The following is a 15073-nucleotide window of genomic DNA, read 5'->3' as shown; positions in this document are numbered from 1 at the left end:
AAAAAAGCCTTTACTATGCTTATCTCGAATAAAAATCTAAGTCATTAAAAAACAAAGGAGGAATTTAATCCATGCTGTTTTATTGGCTCCATATGTCCAAAGTTCTACATTTAATATAAAGATCCAGGCTGGGTGTAATGGCTCACGCCTATTATCCCAGTACTCTGGGAGGCCAGTGCAGGGGGATCACTGGAGTTCAGGAGTTCGAGACCCGCCTGGACAAAATGGTGAAACCTTGTCTCTACAAAAAAACAAAACAAAAAATCCACAAAAATTAGCCGGGTGTGGTGGCACATGCCTGTAGTTCCAGCTACTATGAAAGCTGAGGCAGAAAAATTACTTGAGCCCAGGAAGCAGAGGTTAGGCTGAGCCAAGATCCTGCCATTGCACTCTAGCATAGGTGAAAGGAGTAAAACCCTTTCTCAAGAATAAATAAATATGATGAAGATCCAGGGCTGCAGAACTGGGATTAAAGCAGAGATCATAAGGCCAGCTAGGGGAGGGACAGTTGGGTTTGCTGGGGTACCTTCTGTTCCTTGGCTGTCAGTGAGTGATTTGGGAGGGCTGCAGACATCAAAAACAAAACAAAAAATGTTACTATATGATTTTTCTATAAATAGATCATATTTTTAAATTGCACATGCACTTCAAGTTTTCTTCTCAATATCTGCTATGGTCTGAATGTTTGATTTCTTCCAAAATTTATATGCGGAAATTCTAACCCTCAAGGTGATGGTATTAGGGAGTGGGCATTTGGGAGGTTGTTAGGTTTTGGGGGTGTCATTCTCATGAATGGAATTAGTGCTTTTTTTTTTATTTTTTACTTTTTGGAGACAGAGTCTTACTCTGTCACCCGGGATCTGTCATCTCAGCTCACTGCAGCCTCCCCTTCCCAGGTTCAAGCAATTCTTGTACCTCAGGTTCCCAAGAAGCTGGGATTACAGGTGCATGCCACCACACCCATCCAATTCTTGTATTTTTAGTAGAGATGCGGTTTCACCATGTTAGCCAGGCTGTTCTTGAACTCCTGGTCCCAAGTGATCCACCTGCCTCAGCCTCTCAAAGTGCTGTAATTACAGCGTAATTACAGGGATGAGCCACTATGCCTGGCCTTAGTGTCCTTCTTATAAAGAGACCCCAGAGACACCATGGTTCCTTCAACCATATGAGGACACAGCAAGCAGGTGCTATCTACAAGGAAGTGGGCTGTCGCCAGACACCTGTTCTACTGGTGCCTTGAACTTGGACTTCCCAGACTCTAGAACTGAGAAATAAATTTCTGTTGTTTATAAGCTACCCAGTTTATGGTATTTTGCTATAGCAGCCAAAGTGGAGTGAATCAATGAATAACAATTTTCAAAACTATGAATAAAAGAATTACTTGAGCACAATATCTGGCATAGAATTATCACTCAATATCTACTAGAAAAATAAAATTGAGACTCAGCTCAAATGTCAACATGAGGAAGCCTTCCATGGAGTCCCTAGGATGATGTGACTGTTCTTTCCACACATATCCAAACATGCTTATCTTGATACTGATAATACAATGTGAGTGTATGTGTGTCTCTCTCCACTACTTAGGCCTCAAGTTACAAGGACTATCTTACTGTGGAACCTCACGGTACAGCACACTGCTGCGCACTAAAACCCACTTGACACATGTTTGTTTAAACTAAATGAATGAATAATTAAACAATGGGCTAAATAAGTAAGCACTATGTTTCCTAAATATATTTTCTTTAATTCTAAATAAGATAACATTCAGTAGTTTTCCCCTGAAGCCTTATGCTCAACATGTCTTTCTTCCTCAATAATTTCTAGTCACTTTACCTACTTTCCTGGGATAGTTTTCAAAGAAAAAATTATTTATGGAAGCAAAGAGATGTCACTTTCATGGCTTGAGGGCACACATAACTTTTGCATTAGAAACCATTTGAAATATGCTATATTTTACACATCAGAAGATCTAACATGACAAACTAACCCTGGCCCCATAATAATCCTCTAAACAATCCATCGATAATGAGTTTGTAAACTCATCTCTAAAAAGCAAGTAGCTGGTGGGGGAAGAGTTACCTGAATATTATAAATGATTTTGAAAGAGAAATCCTGCTGATAATGTATCACTAATTGGTATTGACCTCTAGCAAAAACACATGACTGAAGTTCCTGCCGTTAGCAGTCCATTAGTGATGGATTTACAAAATGATTCTGCCTCTTAGTACTTACATTGTCATCTGTGCCTTAGAGCAGTGACTGTCCTGTAAGAAAATCATATTGCTTAAGATTTATTCCCTGTGAAATTTTATAATATACAGGCATGTGTTCTAAGGCAGATAATTTAAATTTTGTAGGGTAATGGTGATGAGACATAAGTAGAAGGCCTAGTTGATGAGATAATGAGAGAAGGAGCAGAAATACACAAGGACGATTTCAAATTTCATAAAAATATGAAATCATGATAGAACTGAAACACTATGGTCTAGAGTATAAGTTGAATGAGGGCAGGGTTTTGGCATGTCTGGGACTGATTTTACCCCAATTTTTTAAAGTCATCCTGTTAATGTTCACAGATGGTAGTAAAAGACATGAGACTCCAGAGTCAAAAACAAAGAACCTTATTACTCACAGCACAGGAAGCAGCATGAGCATCATGTTTCTGTTGGTACTCCTTGATCCCCAAATTCTACAGGGGCAATCTGGAGGGGTCAAAGAGATGCTATGCACATAGTGTGTTTGTACTTCACCAAAGGCTCAGTGAGCTTTGTAACATATTGGTTTATAGCAAGCAGTAAGCAAGACTGTTCTTTGTCCCAGAGGAAGACATTTCCTCATCCCTCAAGCTTGCTTGCTACAAACACAACATTGAGAAATTATCCAAGTAAGGACAGGTCAGGGCAGTGCATTCTTATTATCCTCAGAAAGATGTAGAAGAGTGCATGACACATGGAGGAATGTTTCCAACAGGATTTTGATTTGTTTTTTCATTCATAGATTCTAAGCATCTGACATAGAGTAGATATTCAATACACATGTGCTAAATAAAGGAGTGGGGTTTATAGGTTAAAATTTTGTAATTTAGCTCATACTGAATCATATAGCAGTTTTATGGTATTAAAGAATACTCTAAAATACCCATGGAAAAATAGATTCACTTTATAACCTTCTCTCTTTCTCCCCTCTCTTTTGCCTGCATGTAACTCCAACAATGTTTATCGGAGTTTCTAAATGACAGAACATAGCACAGAGCAAATTTGAAAAATAAGGTCATAAAGAATATGCAAGCCGGGCACAGTGGCTCACCCCTGTAATCCCAGCACTTTGGGATGCTGAGGCGGGCAGATCACCTGACTTCAGCAGTTCAAGACCAGCCTGGCCAACATGGCAAAACCCTGTCTCTACTAAAAATACAAAATTAGCTGAGCTTGGTGGAGTATGCCTGTAATCCCAGCAATTCAGGAGGCTGAGGCAGGAGAATCGCTTGAACCTGGGAGGCAGAGGTTGTGGTGAGCCAAGATCATGCCATTGAACTCCAACCTGGGCAGTAAAGAGTAAGACTCCACGTAAAAAAAATGCCATTTTTACATTTCCCAGAGATTTTTATCAATGCCACTTTTTTTTGGGGGGGGATGCGATTTTAGCTCACTGCAACCTCTGCCTTCCGGGTTCAAGTGACTCTCCTGCTTCAACCTCCCAAGAAGCTGGGATTACAGGTGCACACCACCACACATGGCTATTTTTTTGGAATTTTAGTAGAGATGGGGTTTCACTATGTTGGCCAGACTGGTCTCAAACTCCTGACCTTGTGATCCACCTGCTTCCATCTCTGCCTCTGCCTCCCAAAGTGCTGGGATTGCAGGTGTAAGCCACCGCGCGAGGCCTATCAGTGCCAGTTCTACTCCTATTAAACACTGCAATTCTTGCAAAATAATAATTTCACAAGTAAATATATCATAACTATCATATAGTAGGTGAAAGCAAAACTCAAATCACCTGAAGAAATAATCTTTCCCTATAAAGTCTACAAACTGAAAGGTTTCCTAAGGAATGCTTAATGAAGTGTTTTTATTCCTGTGAAATATATTTTTCCTCTAGGTATCCTCAGAGCTCACAGATATTTCCCTTTGCAAGCATCTTGCCAGAGAGGGAATCAGTATAAAGCTCTTTGGAACCATTTAGGCAGCCCCAAAGAGTGGTAGAGTGGTATTAGCTACAGCTCTGCTTTCACATCTACAGGGTGCATTGGGCAATATATATGTTATACCGTGTGTGTGTGTGTGTGTGTGTGTGTGTGTGTGTGTGTGTCTGTATTCTCAGGTACTACTGGATGCATAGAAACATCCCAAAGAGTCTATGATTATCTTTTATCAGTGCTACTCTCATGACATATGAGCTATTTGTTATAAGAAATATTCTTTCCAAAGTCAAATGTAATCTTGAATTTCAACTGTAAAAAGAAAGGTATAAAGAGGTTTGTTTCCCCTCCACATTTTAGGAGTTTTGTGTTTCCTTGGAGAGAAGAAAACAAAGAGCAGAATAATGCTTATGCTGCATTTTGTAAAAGCAGGATCTAACCTCTTTTATCTTTAAAGAGCACTTCTCAAAAAATTTCCATGTTTCGTTCATCATCTGGAGAAAACTAAAATTCCAAACCTTGGCTCTCAGTATTATCTACTAACGAGTTCCTCTGACCTCTGTCTCATGTATACAGACTTCAATGACTCTAACTTTAATTTTTAAGTGATTTACACGAACAAAATTTTCATCTCTGATCCCTGCCAGAGACCAGTTCACTCCCCAAAGGGTCTCTTGGACTTTAGAGTTGGAAAAAGTGAGAAGCAGAATTCTTTTAAGGCAGACCTGCCTGCTGTGGTTCCCACACTCCTGGCCTTTGATTAAGGATTCCATAAGGATAACACAGGACATTTTTTGAGTATGCGAATAATCCTGGGAGAGTTAAAGGACTATTCCTGTTCCCAGATGATAATGAATTTAATTACTCTCCTTCAACTGAAGAAGATACCCTTTTGTCTTTAGTAAGTCTTTGGAATTGAGAAAGACTGGAGGAGGTGAGAGATAGCTTTGAATAAAGAACTCTTCAGGGACAGAAGGTCTAAGTACTGACAATGCAGGGGTGCCCCAGGACAGCTCAATGGTATTAGGGAAAGGTAGACGAGAGCTGGTGGACCATTGCTGTGGTCTGGTTTAGAATTGCACACCATCTATTACTACAGTAATAGGTTTCCATTATTTGTAAATAAAATAAAGATATTGGTATACATGTTTAAACTTTTTAATGATAGAGGTGTGTGACCACAAAAGTTTGGAAATCTACTGGGACACAAGAGATGAAACTGTGTAAAAGATAATTGAATTATTTTCAAACGTTGCTTCTATCAGTGATGTTTTATTTGTAGGCTTACCATGTGCCAAGGACCTTTCTTATTGCTTTATAGGTATGAATTCATTGAATCCTCACAGCAACATGATCGTAGTTTAAATAGGTAAAACTATACAAACTTTGTAAATGAAACTGAGGTCCAGAGAGGTGAAGTAATTTACCAAAACCTTATAGCTAGTAGCAGGGAACTTGATTTAAATGCAGACAGTGTCAGTCTGTAACTCAAGTTGTTAATCTTGCTTTTTTTTTTTCGTGCGATTCCAGCTCATTGCAACCTCTATATTGCCTCCCTTTATTAGTACTAGAATGGTCTCATACTCTATCTTCTTCCTTGTTACATCCTATGAACACCTGCTCCCAGGATCCAAACTCTAGAATTAGGCAATAATAGTGTAGCTACATTATTCAGAAAATGGGGAGAAGAGCAAGATGCCTGCATCTTAGAAGCAGTTAGAAGCAATATAAGTCATAAGCCCCTGTAAGGCTCTGCAGTACCAGACTGCTAGTGGCCTGAAGCTATCAGTCCTAACAATGCAGGCTTTGGAGTGAAACACACCAGTAGGCTCATTGCCACCTTAGGTTAGCTATTATACCCATTCCTTATCTACAATCTCCTAGAGCAGTGGTAAAGTAATGGTATAAACATGAACTGTGGTCAAAAAGCGCTTAGTTCATATCCTGGTCTGTCATTTACTTGCTGTGTGGCCTAAGACAAATTCATCTTTCTGTCTCAGTCACCTCATATATAAAATGGTTTTAATAATAATACTACATACTGCTGTTATGAGGGTTAAATAAATATTTGTAACACATTAAACAAAGTTTGGCACATAGAAAGTACTATATAAGTGTTTGTTAAAGTAAAGAAATCAGTAAATCATTTATATAATTTGAATTCACATAAATTATTTATATGAAGCAGTAGAGTGCCTGACACAGAGAATCAATATGTGTTAACTATTTACTGGTAGCTACTAGCCCCATATGAAAAGGGTTTTTCAATTAAAATGCTCTGTTCTGTACTTTAAATGTATAGCATTTTGGAATTTAAATACTTTTTTGGGGGTCTTATATTTGTACACATAAAGGCAATGGACACTGAATATCTGATATATTTCTGACAGAAAATTGACAAATATATCAGGAATAATGCTAGGTCCTGGGGATATAATTATGAATGAGAGACAAGATGTATCTGTAAGAGACACTTAGTCTAAGATGCGTATTTTAATCTTGGTTTCCTGGAGGAGGAAATAGAGGCTCCAGGTGGCTGTCTTCCAAGGTCATAAGCCTGGAAAATTAGTCTCACATTCAACTCTGCCTGACTTCACAGCAAGGCCCTTCCCATTTCCCTGTCTGCTGTTTCTCCTCAGATGTCAAAACAGTGACTTTGTCATTCTCAGATTTGTCCTTTCTTTGCTGTTGGGTATGGCAACTCCTGTATATATTTCAAAATCATAGGATTTAAAGGATACCTTTTGACTTGTTCCCTTTAAAATCTACGGATTTATATTCATCCAGCCACTCATTACTTTCTTTACTCAGCCATATATGTATAACCATGTACCTTGTGGCCAGATCACTAAGATATAAAGACATAGTTGATTCTCACTATTTATAGACTATGAATTTATTTGTAACTCCAAATCAATACACATTCACAGACCTCATAGAACAGTGAAAAATTTGAGTTGCCCCATGTGCATGTTCCCAGCTGAGGCTGAACAAGGTGACTTCTGCCTTCCTATTTCAGTCCTCCTACTGTAAACAAGTCTCCTTCATATGGGTGTGTTTTGTGTCACATTATTTGCACGTTTTATACTTTTCCTAGGTGATTTTGCTGTTTGAAAAGGCCCCCGAGTACAAGTGCTATCTACTCTACCTCAGTGCAAGAAAGCAGTGGTGTGTCATATGGAGAAAATATGTGATAAGACATTGTTCAGGCAGAAGTTACAGTGTTGTTGGTCATGAGTTTAATGTTAATCCATCAACAATATATATTATATTTAATAAGGTGTCTTTAAATGGAAACAAACAAAACAAGATTATGTATTGATTGGTGGATGAAAACATTATGACCAGAGGCTCACAGGTACCTAACTCTGTATTTCCCCTAGGAGCAACGGCTTTGTATTTACTAAATCAGTCTTCCCTGAAACCTTACAGAACGTAACTATCATGAATATTGAGAATCAACTGTAATTTGTCTCTGTCATCGGACATTTCCCAACCATTGCTGAGCAAAGTTTAGGAATACAAAGCTGACCAAAAAAATAACATTCAAATAATAAAAATATATTTAAGAAAGTGTTCAACTTCAGTGGTCACAAAGAAATAAAAATCAAAATAACAAAACGTAATTTTTGTCTATCTAACTAGCAAATAATGCAAAGTTATAAAAATCTTCGGTTGTGGCCAGAGTACAGAGATAGGTACTTTTCTATATTACTGGTTGGCATATTAATGATTATAACATTTTCAGAAAGCAATTCTTCAATGTATATCAAGAATGTTAGAAAATGTTCTTTTTTAAAAAAATAGTTCTAAATATAGGAATCAGCATTAAGGATATGATCAGGAATTTAAAATTCCATTTCTTTTTGTTTTGAGATGAGTTTTGCTCTTGTTGCCCAGGCTGGAGTGCAATGGCACCATCTCATCTCACTGCAATTCTGCCTCCCGAGTTCAAGCGATTCTCTTGCCTCAGTCTCCCGAGTAGCTCGGATTACAGGCATGTGCCACCACACCCAGTTTTTTTTTTTTGTATTTTTAGTAGAGACATGGTTTCTCCAGATTGGTCAGGCTGGTCTCCAACTCCTGACCTCCAGTGATCTACCTGCCTTGGCCTCCCAAAGTGCTGGGATTATAGGTGTATGCCACCGCACCCAGCCTAGAAAATGGCTTATGTCAAAATCTATTCATCATTAAGTTAATATAATAATAAAATATTGACAAAACACCTAAATACCTGACATTATAGAAATGGTTGAGTAAAATGACTCTTTCTTGTACTATATACATGGGGATATTTTTGTAGCTAATAAAATTAATAAGATTTTACAGATATTTTAATAATATTAGAAAATGCCTGATATAATATTCAGTGAAAAGGGGGCATTAAAAAGGTTTAACAATATGTAGCAACTATATAATAATACATTTTTTAAAATACTGGGATAATATGCTAATACTGGTTGTCTTCGAGTAATAAATATCTGTACACTGTTTTGAACTTTCCAACTTTTACACAAGGAACATTACAAAAAGTAGATTTACAAAGACTGTAAATTCTCCATTTTGTACATTAAGAAACATTTCTACTATAGTTTTCTGAATTTGACAATGAAATTGTTTAATGCATTCGTGAAATGGCATTCTTATAAATGAGTCATCTTATACCCTGGCACTTATGACCATATGTTTTATATTTTCAAAATTCCATTAAGCATAAGCACTGGTACTTATTCATAGAGATCCACAAAGTATGTTACAGAGCAGAAACCACTCAGTAATAGTCATGAATGTGTCATTTCTTTCCTGTCCCAATCATGACCAGCTGTGAGTATTAATTCCACCTAATTCTGAGTCAATGATAATGAACCTGAAAATACACTAATAGCTCCATCTCCATTAGTGATGCCAGGTATACAATTAATCTATTTCTCCATCTCAGGGCATACTCACACCAACTGGGTAGAAGTGTTTCCACCAAATCCCTATATAAAGACCCAGACAATTTAAGATGTAGCCTCATTCTTACTTCTGGATTCATGTTCCATTTCCTTGTTAGAACTCAAGCTTTCCTAGTGACAGGTCTAATCTTGTTAAGGTCTTTCCTTCTATTCAGTACTTAGACTTGTTCCTTTAATTCAGGCTATTTTATGAGTTCTTGCTATAGCCTTGCTGAATCAACACAGAATCATACTCTGTGAATCAACTGTTGCCTTGATCCAGCAATACCTTCTGCCATACTTTGTGCCATTCTATCAGAAATGTTAGCTAAAAACAAAAACGAAATAACAAGCCAACAAAACCTAACCCGGATCACTAAGTATGCCATGACAGCAGTGATATTGTGAATAGAACTGCTGCTTGTCTCCCATAGCAGTCAACCTTACTGCCCAGTGACTGCCCTCAGTGCCAAGCCACCAGTTATAAAACAAATTATGTGTTTTGCTCTGACATTGTTAAAAAAATTAGTAAATGAGCTCCTTAATGCTTAATACTCTATTTAAAAATTAATAAAATTATAGTAGCATTAGCATGATGAAATTTTAGAATTGATGGAAACAATAATCATATTTTTGTTAGAATTAAGTTTTGCTAGAATTAAAATATGCATATGACTTACATGTACAAATATTACATATGTATATTTTTATAGTTATATACCTACTTATGATAAGTATCCAAGATTAATTTGTTCATTTAGTTCTAGTGAAGCCAAAGTTAGTTATGGCAATAATGATTACTTGTCCTGTCTTGAATGTTGATGCTATGGGTTATAAGAACTAAATAGGAGAGGATGGATGAGAAAAACACAAATATATCAATATTACTGGGAAAATATCTCAAGACACATGTCTTGTTGATGGAGTTAGTACAGTTATACTCATATACAGATCCCTGAAAATACACAGATCATCTTCCTATGTTATTCACTCAAAGAGAATCTTATCTTACCTAAAAACTCCTAAATCATCCATTCATTCATCCAATTATGCACATATGCATTTGTATTTATTTATTCACCAAATAAATATATATTAAGCACATAGAATTCAGGCAAATTCTAAGTAGCTTCTGTATAGGTTACCAATCTGCTTACATATGAGTGGTCACATTACTGGTCACAGCTAATAAGAGGAAGAAAGGTCATTTGAGCCAATGGAAGACATTGTTTCTCTTAACACTAATAGGAATACTATTGAAACAGTAGCATGCATTTACATAAGTTCAGGAAACTGGGTTATAACGATAAGCAGGGTTTTTTTGTTTGTTTGTTTGTTTGTTTGTTTGTTTGTTTGTTTTTTTTTTTTACCCTTGGGTGTATTCCTTACTTCCCATGGTATGTTTGGATATGTGAGCAGAAGCTGGGGGAAGGTGAAGGGCTCTGCATCATAGTGGGAGGTGACTTTACAACTTTTAGGAGGAACAGTTGAGGAGGGAAAGAGAATGAATATAGAGCAAGGAAGAATAGAACCAAAGAGATGGAGGGAAAGTTGCATGTTTGTTATGCAGTGACTGCCTACAACTCTCGAATAGATGTTTAATCCTACAGAATTGTGTAGTTCTGGCCTACAACCCTGGTGAGCTGTACTGGCCCATGACTAAAGCATCTACAAGCCTACTGTCCCTTTAACACAAAGACTAAACAAGTCCAGACTGGTTTTACCATCAGGTAAGATACTGCCTTTAGACAAGGCAACATTATAGCATATGAAAGCAATGTAATAAGTAAAATGGGGTACTGGCATTTCTATTTGTCCTGTGCGCATAAACATCCTATGAAGCCATGTTCTTACTTGAACACAGATTATCCTGTTTCTGTCTCACTTGCTCTCTCCAAATGCCAAACTCTTTATTAAAGCCCCTGATTAGCCCATAGAGTAGTCTCAAATGTACCTCTGGGAAGGAGGGTAGGAGTTTCTGATGACTTTGGAATTTTAAGTTTTCCTTTAAAGCTCCTTCTTTTCCCAGGAGTAAAATGGAGGTAGGCTTTTGTCATCAAAAAGAATCAAATTGTCCTATGTGGTGTTGAGGTACATTTTTTATAAATATAGAGAGAAAAGAATGAGTTTTGTCTACGTTCTGCCCACTTGTCTTCACTATGATCTCAGTCAGCTTTTCAAACAGAAAATAAGAGGATGCCCTCACAGGCACCCCAGGGGCCCAGCCTGGCTGCACACTTTGGCAGCTCTCCCACTCATCAGATCCGCTGCTGCAGGGCTTCTCAGTGTGTACAGCAATTCACAGAGGGAGGGCAATCAGCTCCCTCAGCTAAGAACACCAAGCCAGGAGCTCCAGGCTGGCACCTCCCCAGCTCCAGTGTAAGTCTGGGAACACTCTCCTCATGACTGCACTGGCTGGATTCAATAGCCTGCTGGGCCTAGAACGCATCAGAGACTGTTAGCACTCTGAGGAAATACCAAAGTGAACAACACATGCTCCTTCCTGGACGAGATTACAATAAAGTAAGGCACACAGATGCTCATCAAACAGCAAAACAACCATGCTACTGTGAGAATGACTTTCCTCTGCAGGATGTATTGGAGTACTTTCTAGACACTAGAGTGTAATTGTTTTCACCTCCAGGTAGGTTTCTTCACCAGGTTGTGAGCAAGGAACATGCTTCAGTGGTCTTTAAATTCTCAGTACCTAGCAGAGGTCCTGGATACTTCTTAATGTAATCTATTTCTCTATTCATATCATTTTCTCTGAGGTTCTTTCCTTAACTTCTCTGTCTAAACTATTCAGTCATCCATCTTCTCTTTTTTCCTTTCTTTGTTTTATTTTTCTTGTCTATATCACTACTTGATGTTATGCATATGTCTGTTTCTCATCCATCTTGACCACCAGAATGTAAGCTTTATAAGAACAGGGCCCTTGCCAGTCTTTTTACCACTGTATGTTGTATCCCTAGAAAGTTGTATCCCTGGCAGACAGAATAGGTGCTCAATATGTAATTTTCAAATAATGTTTTCCTGTTGATTTTTTTTTTTTTTTTTTTTTTGAGACAGCATCTCACTCCTGTTGTCCAGGCTGGAGTGCAGTGACGCCATCTCAGCTCACTGCAGCCTTGATTTCCCAGGTTCAGGTGATTCTCCCATTTCAGCCTCCTGGGTACCAGGGATTACAGGCACACATCACCATGCCCGGCTAACTTTTTGTATTTTTAGTAGAGACGGCATTTTTCCATGTTACTCAGGCTGGTCTCAAGCTCCTGGGCTCAAGAAATCTGCCTGCCTCATCCTCCCAAAGTGCTGGGATTATAGGCATGAGCCATGGCACCAGGCCTCAAATAATGTTTTACAACGATAGTCTATGAATAAATATTTGTAGGATAAATGAATTGGTTTAATGGTGTAACAGATGTAAGAGTACTATGAAAACCCAGTGAAGAAATTAATCTTGGCTACTGAAAGATCGTGAGAGGCTCTGTAGAGCAGGACCTTGGAAGTGTGGACAGGATTTCAACAGTTCAGGAAAGTACCCAGAGGTTGTAAGGGGAAGAACACATTCAGGGAGCCACAAATAGTGAATGATTGCAGAGGAGGCTCTGTTTATACTTTAGTTAGTAGTTATAATTAACAAATATTTATGGAGCAACTACTGTGTGCCTGGCATTGGTCTGAAGGATATGAGCAAAGAAGTAAGAGCCTTAGTATTCCACATGTAATAGGTAAATGGGCTAGCATGTTTTCAAGCTTAAATCTTGGGATCAGGAGACTGGATTTTGTTCTGTGCTCAGCGGGGAGTCTTGGAAAGCTTGTGAGCTGGGAGATTGAAGTTCTTATGGGGAAAACAAAGAAAGGCATTAGAATGCTGAGCAAAGCAACATGAAAGAAGCTGCGATTTTCAGAAGAGATTGCTTTCTTTTTGTAATTAAAACATACCTAAATATTTTCCACATTGCTTCATAAGAAATCCTAGAAAAATAACAAGCTCGAAATATTATCGATGCTAAAATTCAAGGCTTCACAATAGGCCATTACTTTCTTTCTTAAAGATAGAGACTATAAATCTGCTTACTCTAGGACTTTAGTGATCCTTATGCCAACATAGTTATAGGTGATTTAAGTGATAGAAAGAAACAATAGAAGACAATCTTGGCTGCCTTCCTTTCAGCAATAACATTACATTATTAAGTCCTTCGGAATAGGGCATCACTAGACTTAAATCTCTTAAATCGGTATTTTCAGGTTAACAACTAGGATGAATGTTTTAAGAGATATTAAACCAGCTTAACTACACAATCAGTGTATAGTTCACTTAGGTTTTTTTTTTTCTTCTAAGTTTAAGGGTACAAGAATACTGTGTTTACATAAAGTATGACATGAAAAAATGTTCAAATATTACAGAATGTATCAAAAAGAAGGTAAGGAAGATAATATTTTTCATATGTCTACCACAGTGCTGTTTTTCAGGCTTTATTCATTTCTGGAACAGCCTTAGAAATGATATAACAGATTTCTACTTTGCACATAGGAAATGCAAATTGATAGCTGGTGAGTCATTTAGCCCATGTCGTTCCAACTAAACTTGATAATGCAAAGTTCTGATAAAACAACAACAGAATAAAGACACGGGTGAATCATGGGACATGTCATAATTATTTAAATGTCTCATAAAGAAATATTTAAGTTTCTTTTTATGAATCAAAATAAATTATGAAGAATCTATTTAAACATAAATGTAGATTTGTTGATTTCTAGATTTCAGTTTTAAAAATGTAACAGTAAAGCCCTAAAGTCCCATTGCAGCAATAGAACATTCATGGGGAGACAGAACATCATTCAGTTTCCTTATTTTTATTTTTAAGAGACAGAGTCTTGCTCTGTCACCCAGGTGGATGTGCAATGCTGCGATTATAGCTCACTGCAACTTCAAATTCCTAGGCTCAAGCAATTCTCCCACCTCAGCCTCTCAAGTACTTGGGACCAAAGGTGCATGCTAATTTTTAAGTTTTCTGTAGACACAGTGTCTTGCTATGTTGCCCAGGCTGGTCTCTAACCCCTGGCCTCAAGCAATCCTCCTGCCTCAGTCTCCCAAAGTGGGATTATAGATATGCGCTACCATGCCCAACGTTTCACTTTATTTTTCTAATAGGATGACAGTGTTGTGACATTGATAACAGAATGAAAAGAACATGTTCATACTAAATTCAGAATACCTGCACTATAGTCTAAGCACTCATAAAATGTTTAAAAATTTTCTATTACCTTTAGTGTGATGATAGTCATATTTTGTTATCATTTCTAGACCTGGCCATGTAGCACAGAAATTATAAAAATTCTGCAAGCAAGTCTTGAGTCAGTTGATGCTCTAAATATTAATAGAATTTAATCTCATCCCTTTGAAACAGGTTCACACATATTTGATTGTAAGATACTAACCTTTTTTTAAAGGACCAGATACTAACCTTTTTTTAAAGCCAGGTGCCGTGGCTCATGCCTGTAATCCCAGCACTTTGGGTGGCCAAGGCAGGCAGATCACAAGATCAAGAGATCAAGACCATCCTGGCCAACATAGTGAAATACTGTCTCTACTAAAAATAAACAAATTAGCCGGGCATAGTGGCGCATGCCTATGATCCCAGCTACTTGGGAGGCTGAGGCAGGAGATTCAGGAGAATCACTTAAACCAGGGAGGTAGAGGTTGCAGTGAGCCAAGATTGTATCACTGCACTCCAGCCGAGGTGACAGAGTGAACTCTGTCTCAAAAAAAAGCGAGGAGGGGGAGATATTAACTATTTGGCTTTGTAAGCCATTCAGTCTCTTGCAACTAGTCAACTTTGCCATTATAGTGCAAAGGCAGCCACAGACAATAGGTAGATCAATGAGAGTAGTTGCATTCCAATAAAACTTTATTTTTAAAGTTTTTGATCTACCTATTGTCTATGGCTGCTAGGCTGTAGTTTGCTAACTTCTGATTTATAGAACAGCTTTG

The 15073-nt window shown here is 37.8% G+C and overlaps 1 protein-coding gene and 1 long non-coding RNA gene across 9 annotated transcripts in view; one reads left to right on the top strand and one right to left on the bottom strand.

Annotated features, from left to right (window-relative positions):
* Window positions 1-15073, bottom strand: part of CSRNP3 (cysteine and serine rich nuclear protein 3) — a 203176-nt gene that overhangs the window by 33352 nt on the left and 154751 nt on the right. The gene's annotated exons all lie outside the window — the stretch shown is intronic.
* Window positions 10441-11175, top strand: LOC116557105. The gene is made up of 2 exons (XR_004271363.1): window positions 10441-10507; window positions 10627-11175. It is a non-coding gene; the product is annotated as an uncharacterized LOC116557105 (long non-coding RNA).

The sequence above is a fragment of the Sapajus apella genome, unplaced genomic scaffold (assembly GCF_009761245.1).
Source record: "Sapajus apella isolate SASKATOON/1434 unplaced genomic scaffold, GSC_monkey_1.0 scaffold18, whole genome shotgun sequence".
NCBI classification, from domain to species: Eukaryota; Metazoa; Chordata; class Mammalia; order Primates; family Cebidae; genus Sapajus; species Sapajus apella.
The sequence above is the reverse complement of the archived record's forward strand: the minus strand, read 5'-3'. Positions and strand labels throughout refer to the sequence as shown.